The sequence below is a fragment of the Rhincodon typus genome, chromosome 7 (assembly GCF_021869965.1).
Source record: "Rhincodon typus isolate 14 chromosome 7, sRhiTyp1.1, whole genome shotgun sequence".
Taxonomy (NCBI): domain Eukaryota; kingdom Metazoa; phylum Chordata; class Chondrichthyes; order Orectolobiformes; family Rhincodontidae; genus Rhincodon; species Rhincodon typus.
In genome coordinates, this window is record NC_063338.1 from 49,654,360 (window position 1) to 49,664,931 (window position 10,572).

Consider the following 10,572-nt stretch of genomic DNA (forward strand, 5'->3'; position numbering starts at 1 on the left):
GGAAAGAGTGCCCTGGGAGTTCTTGACATTGGCTCTGGATCCCATGATGTCTAATGGCATCAGGTCAAACATGGGCAAGGATACACCCTGGTGATTCCCACGATAAGTTCCCATATCACTTCTCCGTGTTGAACACCACTTGAAGGAGGCATAAAGGGAGGTAAGGATGCAGAGTGTACCCTGGATAGGGGACTTGAATGTCCATCATTTAGAGTGGCCACCGACTGAGCTGGTTGAGTCTTAAAGGACATGGCTGGGTCTACATTGGGTGGTGAGGGAACCTACAAGTGGAAATAACAATATTTGACCTCATTCTTACCAATTTGTCTGCTGCAGATGGTTCTACCCATGACAGTATCTGTGACCACTGCACAGTCTTTGTGGAGACAGTGTCCCATCTTCACATTGAGAATAATCTCCATCTTGTTGTGTGGCACTATCACTGTACTAAATGGGATAGATTTTGAATGGATCTAGAAGCTCAAATGTGGGCCATCATCAGCAGCAGAGTTGTATTCCAACACAGTCTGAAACCTTGTGGCCCAGCATATCCCCCACTCAACCATTACTATTAATCTGGGGAATCAACCCTGGTTCAATGGCGAGTGCAAGATGGTATCACAGGAGCAGGACCAGCCATTCTAAAAATGATGTTTGGACCTGGTGAGGCTGTAAAGCAGGACTACATGCATACCAAACAGCATTATCAGCAAGTAGTAGACAGAACTGAGCGATTCCACAACCAACTGATCAGTTCTAAGCTCAGCAGTCCTGCCATATCTGGTTGTGAATGGTGGTAGACAATTAAACAGTTCGCTGATGTAGGAGGCTCCATAAATATCCCCATCGTCAACGATGGGGGCACCCAAACACCTTAGTGGGAAAGTTAAGGCAGAGGCATTTTCAGCAATCTTCAGCCAGAGTGCAGAGTGGATCATCCATCCTAGCCTCCTCAGAAGACCCCACCAACACGCACACCAGTTTCAGTTAATTTGATACACTTCACGTGCTATCAAGATATAGCTGGAAACATGGGATAGTGCAAAGGCTGTGGACTCTGACAACATTCTGGCAATAGTACTGAAGACTTGTGCTCCAGAGCTTGCTGCTCCCCTAGCCAAGCTGTTCGAGTACAATTACAACACTGGCGTCTACCCAACAATGTGGAAAATTGCCCAGGTATGTCCTGTACACAAAGAAAAGCAGGACAAATCCAGCCCAGCCAATTACTGCTTCATTAGTCTACTTTCGATCATCAGTGAAGTGATGTAAGATGTCATGAATAGTGCTATTAAGAAGCATTTACTTAGCGATACCCTGCTCACGGATGCCCAGTTTGTGTTCCGCCAAGGCCACTCAGCTTCTGACCTTATTACAGCCTTAGTTCAAATATGGACAAAAGAGTTGAATTCCAGAGGTGAGGTGAGAGTGACAGCCCTTGATATCAATGCCATATTTCATAGAATGTGGCATGAGGGAGCCCTAGCAAAACTGGAGTCCATGGAAAATGGAGGAAAAACTCTGAATCATATATGGCACATTGGAAGTTTATTGTGTTTTTTAGAATTCAGTCATCTCAGCCTGAGGACATCACTACAGGATGGTGTCTTAGCCCTGACCATTTTTAGTTGCTTTATCAATGACCTTCCTTCCCATAAGGTCAGATGTTGGGATGTTCTGTGATGGTTGCACAATGCTTGCATCGTTTCTGACTCCTCACACACTGAAGCAGTCCAGATCTAAATGCATCAGGACTTGGAAAGTATCCAGGCTTGAGCTGCAAAGTGCCAAGTAACATTTGGAACACACAAATGCCAGGCAATGGCCATTTCTAGGAAGAGAAAATCTAACTGTCACCCCACAACATTACCATCATTGAATTCCCCAGTGTCAAAATTATGGGGTTACCATTGACCAGAAACTGAACAGGACTAGCCATATAAATATGGTGACTAAAGGAGTAAGTTAGAGGCTAAGATTCCTGCAGTGAGTAACTCACCTCTTGACTCCTTAAAGCCTTTCCACAAGGCACAAGACAGGAGTCTAATGGAATACTCCTCACTTGCCTGGATGAGTGCAGCTCCAATAGCACTTAAGAAACTTGATATAATCCAAGACAAAGCAGCCCACTTGATTGGCACCCACACAGTGGCATAAGTGCTTACCATCTGCAGGATGCAATGCAGAAATTCACAAAGGATCCTAAGACAGCACCTTCCAAACTAATGACCACTACCATCTAGAAGAACGAAAGTAGCAAATATAAGTGAACACCATCATCTACAAGTTCCCGCCAAGTCACTCACCATCCTGATTCGGAAATATATCATCGCTTCCTCAGTGTTGCTGGTCAAAATCCTGGGACTTCCTCCCTCATGTATTGTGTGGTGTACCTTTAGCAAATGTACAGCAGCACCTAATGAAGGTAGTTCACCACCACCTTCTCAGAGGCACTTAGGAATGGGCAATAAATGCTGGCCTAGCCAGTGAGGCCAACATTCCCTGAGTGAATAATTTTAAAAATACAATATTTTATCTGGAAAACATAGGTCCCCAACATCCATTAGGGAAGGAAATCTGCCATTCGTACCTGGTCAGGCAGCAATGTTGTTGACTCTTAACTGTCCTATGAGGAACAAAGGATGAGAAATAAATAGTAGCTTAGCCAGTGACACATACATCCCATGACCCCATGTGTAAAATATCCAAGCAAGCTGAATGGTGAATCATAATCGTAATTTTTCAGAAATTAATGACCAATTTTTGGAGAGTGATGGTGATGGTCTTTGGTTTTTTATTCCTAACCTTTTGTCAGCTCAGTATGGATGCTAAGATTTTGAGACTGCAGAAAATTCCATACTCTGGCCATAAGTTTGGGCGGGTTTGGAGACAGAGTGGGATGGGTGGTGGCGTAATGGATGGTGGTAGACCTGTGATAGGTGGTAGGAGTGAGGGAGTTTCCTGGTCAGCCATGCTTGATGCAGAAATGTGCCCCTCAGTAGCATCCTCTGGTAACAGGCTGGTGACCTGCTCCAGGCAAAATCTAACTATCGAAGCTAGACATCAAAGCATGTGCTTTGTCTGCTTCGTGTGCCATTAGGCATGGAATATAAAAGGAAAAAGAGCAGGGACCAGGATGAAATGAACAGCTCTTTCAAAAGAGGGAAAACTTGCACTATTGTGGCACCTTTCACAATATCAAGATATTACAAAGACCTTTATAGCCTATTAAGTACTTGTTGAAGTCTGATTATTTTTAGAATGTCAAGAAAATAAAGCAGCACTGATATGATGAGCCAAATGACTTCCTGTGCTCATGATTCCTGTAATACCATGTCACAAGTTAAATAGTTGTGATCACACACCCTAAGATCTGGTGATTTTAATTCTGTTTTATGGATAAAAACCTTTTTAGATTTACTCTCAGAGGAGATTTACCAGGAGGTTGCCTGGTATGGAGGGAAGGTCTTGTGAGGAAAGGCTGAGGGACTTGAGGCTGTTTTCGTTAGAGAGAAGAAGGTTAAGAGGTGACTTGATAGAGATATACAAGATGATCAGAGGATTAGACAGGGTGGACAGCGAGAGCCTTTTTCCTCGGATGGTGATGGCTAGCACGAGGGGACATAGCTTTAAATTGAGGGGTGATAGATATAGGACAGATGTCAGAGGTAGGTTCTTTACTCAGGGAGTAGTAAGGGCGTGGAATGCCCTGCCTGCAACAGTAGTAGACTCACCGACTTTAAGGGCATTTAAATGGTCATTGGATAAACATATGGATGATAATGGAATAGTGTAGGTTAGATGGGCTTCAGATTGGTTTCACAGGTCGGCGCAACATCGAGGGCCGAAGGGCCTGTACTGCGCTGTAATGGTCTATGTTCTATAACTCTGGTGTGCAGGACAATAGTTATGAGCAGTTGATATTTTTACACCTTTATAGGCAGTTTGTATAATGCAACAAAACTGCCATTAAGCAATCATATATGTAGTATGGTGAAGGATGGTTACCATTGCATTATTGTTGTTGACACAGGAATATGTAACTTTTCATTAAAACCTGGCTACTTTTTCAAGTATTTTTGTCAATATTTTGAAATTGGCACTTTATTTACAACTTTTGCCACTGGTAGTCATTGAGTTGGGATTGTTCAGCATCATGCTGTCGAAACACCAAAGTTAGTCACTTTTATTTTGTGATTTTTTGACAACTAGTGTTAATCTCTTGATAACATAAATCTCACTGATAAATTATCGACTGTGTTTAAGTGGATTAGTGTGTTCATTTTCCAAATCTTTCCACTGCATTAAGAATGTAGTTGCAAAGTGAAAATATCAAGTTCCTGCAAATGTGTTACATCTTGAGTCTAGATTTTAGATTTATCCAAAAGTCGATAGTGGATTCCACTCTGTCCATTTTGTATCTCCACCATGTGTAGCGCTTCAAGACCATGCATATAATAATCCAGGCAGGCCTATTACCTTTGATACAAGGTTGTAACGTACACATGCAGAAAGATAAGGTTCAAACAAGCAGTTCAAATCATTCCTGCATATTCTGCAATTTTGTATTGCAGTCAGAGAAATCTGCAGGATTCTGACTTGACTCTCTATTCAAGAGGACTCACTGCAGTGTCTCCTGGCAAGAGGGTCTCCTTTCCCTCCATGACCTGCCTCCCCTAACAGCATGGTATTGAGCAACATTGTCAATGTAAGAAGATGAATCTACTTTTTGAAAGTGAATTTCACTTAGCCCAACAACTAAGTGGCTGCTGCATTTGCGGAGTAGATGAGAATCTGAACAGGCGTCGTGCAAACTCTCGAGGGCTAAGAAAGATGATCAGCCAGTCTGATATTTGTGTTTGGAGAGTCATGTGGCCTCTTCAAACCAAACCACCTGCTAAGGTGAGAAGGTGAACCAACAGCAGCAGCCCACACATTGACAGAACCTTTATCCCAATCATGTGGTGAGGGGTGTTAAACATGTTGCTCCCTGACCCAACTGAGCCTAGAGACATTGTATTTACATAATTATAAAGTAAATTGCAATTACATAAAGAAAGCCTGTTAAAATACTCCTGCAAGTACGCAGTAATCTTAATGCACAATTGATTCATAAAGTCTTAATTTATAAAATAAGTGGCTTGGATGATATATTCTGTTCTGTACATTTACAATGCAAATATTAATTATGATAGGGAAATATTCTGAAGGTTTGGTCTGCATTTTTAAACGGGCTTCTTAAATTTGACTGTTGTTTACTGACTTCTCCTTATAATCCAACTTAATAATTACATTTAATCTCAGTTTCTTTCTCAAAGACCGGAGTAACCTTTTTTTCATTGCGACCTATTGAAAAGAAATTTCCATGTTTTATAATCTAGGTGGTTTTGCAGAAAGGAGAAAAAACAGTTTTGCTCCTAAAAATGGTTTGTTTACAGATTGAAATATGAAGTTCTGATTGGGGAAGTCCACTATTAAAGTCATCTGCTTTTTAATTTGCACTTCATTTAGCAGGCCAGCTGCTACTTGCTCCTCCTACTGGTGTTGTCAGCAGGCCGTGTTTCCAGCAGGATTCAAGCTGCCTCAGCATCTGTTTTGTGAGTTGTAGGAGTTCCTATTGTCTGCCTACACCCAACATGCATCTCCCTGCAAACCTTCCCCCACATCTCCAAAAAACATCTAGTTACACTATGGAGGGCAATTTAATAGTTGCATCAATATTGAATCTGCTTTGCTAGGTTGATGGGACTGTGACACTATAATCGGATGCCTTCTGAGGGGCATCTCCTCAGATTTCGGCCTCAAATTGCGAGTGATGATGGGAAGAAGCGGAAGTTACCAAAAATAATATCTGTGGAGCGTGTTGTTGGAGTGTCGTGAATTACCTGTAGGCTTACATAGAAAAGGTCTTTTTGTCCTGATTTGAAATAAAAGGTAAAATAATGGAGACATCAGTATGATTAAGTGCCTTAACCCTAGAGTAACCTCCATCAGCCAGCTGTAACTGCATGGCACATTAACATCACTGTTTTGTTGTGGAAAAGGTTGAGTTGACTACAGTTTTCCAGATTTGAAGCTTCTGCTATTTAATGCTATATAACAAAATGACACAGCATTAGAAAGACCTTAAACAGTTTGTTACAGTAAATAATGCAAACATAAGTATAATATTCCTTTTCAGTAGAGTGGTTACATTAATAGAACCAAAAGAAGGATCATTATACATGGCTTTGTGTATGTTCCTGGCTTTGTCTTTAAAGTTTTTATTGATTTTAAAGGAGCAATGACACTCTACAACAGGGAAACAAATATTTTGCAAACTGGAGGGGGGGTGGTGGGTGGAAACCTGGTGTTAGAATTAGGATATTTTGGTTATTTGGTTTTGTTTATAATTTTTTATAGTACCGCATAGAATGGATGATGTTAACATATCTCTTTGGACATTTAGTACACTTGTACTAAAGAGTCTTGTAACATTCTTTTGTGTGTTGATGTTGTTTTAATTGTTTGCTAACAATTTGATATGGTGATAGTAACTGTGCAGTGTGCACACAATGGTATATTCATGCTATCCAGTAGAGACAATTATTAGTCAATTGTGTAAAAACTGTTTATTTTAAGAAATCCATGATTCAAGATAGTAAGCTTTAAAACAGTTCTTCTGTTTTGATGAAAGTTTTTAAAGAACTGAATCTGTGTTTTCTTTTTAAAAAAGAAATTCTCTAGTTTAACAACACTTGCATTGTGTCGCGTGACATGGTTTCTTAGGTCAAATATTGCTGCCTGTATGATGTGGTCTCAATGCCACCCTGTATGTTAGCTTGCATAGCAAACACCACAATGATCAGATTCTTGTTGAGACAGATGTCTTGAAGTTTATTAATAACACAGTTACATAATCTGGAGACTTGTGCATTAGTAAGGTTAGATCTAGGGAGAGCTAGGTAACTGGATACAAAATTGGTATGAAGGTGGGAGGGGTGTTTGAGAGTTGTTGTTCAGATTGGAAGCCTGCGACTTGCGGTCTGCCTCAAGGATCGATGTTGGGTCCACTGTTGTTCGTCATTTATATAAACAATTTGGATGAGAATATGGAAGGCGTGGTTAATAAATTTGTGGATGACACCAAAATTATTGGTAAACTGGACAGTGAAAAAAATAATCTAAGAGTACAACAGAATTTTGATCACTTGGGCCAATGGGGAATGGATTGGCAAATGGAGTTTAATTCAGATTAAATGTGAGATATTGTATTTTGGTAAGACAAACCAGGGCAGGACCTATAGACAGTTACTGGTAGGGCCCTGGGGAGTAGAGAGACCTAAGGATGCAGGTACACCATTCCTTGAAAGTGGTGTCATAGGTAGACAGGTTGGTGAAGAAGGTGTTTGCACACTTGCCTTTATTGGTCAGAGCATTGAGTACAAGATTAGGGAAGTCATCTTACAGCTGTTCAAGACATTGGTAAGGCCGTTTTTGCAGTAAAGTGTATATTTCTGATCGCCTTGCTACAGGAAGGAAGTTGTTGATCTGGAGAGGGTGCAAGGAAGATTTACAAGACTGGAGGGTTTGAGTTATGGAGAGAGGCTAGATGGACTGAGACTTTTTTCCCTGGAGTGTAGGAGACTGAGGGGTGATCTTATACTGGTTTATGAGATCATGAGGGGCACAGATAAAGTGAATTGTCAAGGTCTTTTCCCCAGGATAGGGGAGTCCAAATTACAGGGCATAAATTTAAAGTGAGAGGGGAAAAATTTAAAAGAGACCTGAGGGGAAATTTTTTCTCATTAGATAGTGGTGCATGTATGGAATGAGCTGCTAGAGAAAGTGGTAGAGGCAGGTACAATGACAACATTTAAAAGATATTTGGACAGGTACACAGGTAGGAACGGTTTAGAGGGACATGGGCCAAATGCAGGCAAATGGGTCAAGTTCAGTTTAGGAAACCTGATCGGCATGGACGAGTTGGGCCGAAGGGCCTTTTTCTGTGCTGTACGACTGAACACACTACAATGACACTATTGCAGAGAGTAACTGAAGGTGTGGTGAGTAACTTTTTTGTATCAGAAAGTTACTTATTGTGATGTTATGTGTAACTTTTAAATGCCTTTCTAGTCTGGAAACTATGCAGCAACACAACGCAGGAAATGAACTAATTCTGTCAAAATGCATGTGTCATTTACTCTTGCCTTCAATTTGTTTGAGTAGCCTGAAAGAATGCATTAAGCTTAGCTAAGCAAAAGATCCTGATATTGGCATGACTGTGCAATATCTTTGTTGTAAAGCATTGACTCTATTATAATGTGTCATCTGTATGGCCTTAGTATCAAATTCAACAATACAGTAGGTAAGAATTGTAAGCGTCTGTATGAGTTGACTCCAGCAGAACCATATGCCTGATTTCACATTTATTACCTCAGTTAATTCCCAATTATGCTAGTCAAACAAAAGCAGTTAATTGTACAGGGCCAGCAGCATGACAGAGGATATTGCTCATAGGAACTGAAAATGGCCAGATGGATGCAGCAGGAGTTTTCCATTCTACCTTGTATGTGATTCATCAGACTCCTGTAACTTATGAGATATAATCACAATACATAAATGCTTTTTCTGCGAAATTTAATATTTTGGCTTTATTTTGAAAGGAGTGGGTTCTAATTGGAGTGAACTTATGCGCTATAAAAACTAGAAGTCAAAATATCTCCCATTATATTTATGTGCTTTTTTTGCATCCCTTGTACAATAATTTCAAAAATGATGTTTTCTGTTTTGTAGAGTTGCCAGTATTTATAAGCATTGAGGTTATTTGGATCAAATTCTATTCTATTTCAGAGTGTGACATTGGTCTCTGTTTGGATGCACAACTGAAGAACAGCGAATGGATTCGATTCTAATAACAACATGACTCCTTTGCTTCACAGGAGTCTCTTGATAACAAGGTCATCTACTGGCAACTTGAGTGATTTTAGTTTTCGAGTGTGGTTTATGGAGTTGCATTGAAGTTGAGATGAGAATAAGTGAATTTTAGTAAAGAGGTTTTAAATGTGCATAATGTTACTTCCACTGAAAAGATACTATTTTACAATTATACACTTTTTTCTGCTAAGCATTTGTAACCATGCTTTTGCCATTGCAGTATTCTTTCTTCCTTTTGTACACTGACAGTTAGATTGAGGACAAGTTGTGTATATATATTTTTTAAAAAATTAGCGCAGGGTTGTGCCTTCTGGTGTTGAAAACAGAGCTCCAGACTGTACCTGCTGCCCCCCCACCACACCAAAAAAAAGGACGTAGTTCCTCATTGGGATTTTCAAAAGGGCTCCCTTAATTGGGCTGAAGATGGGCTGACTGTCTAATTAAGGATGGTGGATGGGCTGTCGAAGCTGAAGGTGGCAGTCAGAGAGAAAAAAAGTTGAATGCTGAAGCAGAGTCAGGGCTGCATTTTCACTGTCTAGGTGGGTAGTTCATTTATGGGAATTTCTTGACTTGGCAGACTTTCCTTTGTTTAAAGGGCCCTGTCAGACTAAATTTCTACTCTGAGCGAGTATGGGGTGGGATGGAGGTAGACCTGCTGGCACCTAAAGCAGATTGTGGGCAACGACAAGGGTGGGCAGTTGCTAAAGCAGGTTGTTTAGAAGGCCCCCCTTGCTTGTTTGAGACTTTACCATTTTTCCCCAAAGGTATTGTGCCCTCTAGCCTCACTAACCTCCCCCTCCCCCTGCCTCTTTATGTCAACACATGCCCATCACCCATAAATGCACCATGGTCCTCTGATCTTCATCGGCACTTACTCAGCATCTACGAGGGGGAGACATTTGGAGCCATGTGGAGATGAGGAAAAATCCGACACAGATTTCACTCCTTAACACTTGAAAGTGGAAAACTGCCAATCATGTAAACCTAACAAAGGACTCTATTGTGATTGTGGTGCGTACTGTAATTGTCTTTGTTACAATGTGGTCTTTCTATCAAATCATCAGAAGAGGCTGTCTTTTCAATTTTCACTGATTGTTGCATCTTGTTTTTTTTTCTAAATTTAGGGTTATTCCTTTTAGAAAAAACTTTGTATCATGACACTTTATCTGCCCTTCAAGAGCAGTGATATCTTCTTCATCAATGCACGTGGGGTGAAGGCTTGCGCCAGTCAAAAACAGACATCTGTTTGATCTCAGTACTAAGTTCAAATGGCCCTGCTGACTTTGGGTTCTCTACCTGTGTGAGCCATGCCCCGCCCTCATCTCCACAGCAGTAAGAGTTGGATTTTCGGGAATCGGGTTAGGACTTCTGCATCAAAGTCCTGCATGCTACTCTTAAAGATCTGTGGAGTCTTCCCAATTTTGTGAAAATCCATCACTAAGGAGAGGACACTTCAAGCAGGAGGTACCCCCTTACCAACATTTTAGGAAAAAAGGTTGTGCAGCCAGACCATTGGTGTTGGAGAGAGATAGTAGGAACTGCAGATGCTGGAGAATCTGAGATAACAAGGTGTAGAGCTGGATGAACACAGCAGGCCAAGCAGCATCAGAGGAGCAGGAAGGCTGATGTTTCGGGCCAAGACCCTTCTTCAGAAAT

General features: G+C 41.0%; 1 protein-coding gene across 8 annotated transcripts in view; it reads left to right on the forward strand.

The window, feature by feature from the left end:
* The window catches only part of fmnl2a (formin-like 2a), a 240,933-nt gene that overhangs the window by 7,008 nt on the left and 223,353 nt on the right, over positions 1–10,572 (forward strand). Inside the window, exon 1 of one of the 8 annotated variants that reach the window (XM_048598573.1) lies at positions 5,525–5,597. The exons of the other annotated variants lie outside the window; for them this stretch is intronic. The gene's annotated coding sequence lies outside the window, so the exon portion shown is untranslated. Of the gene's footprint in view, positions 1–5,524; positions 5,598–10,572 lie in introns of those variants that run through there. 8 annotated transcript variants of the gene reach the window in all.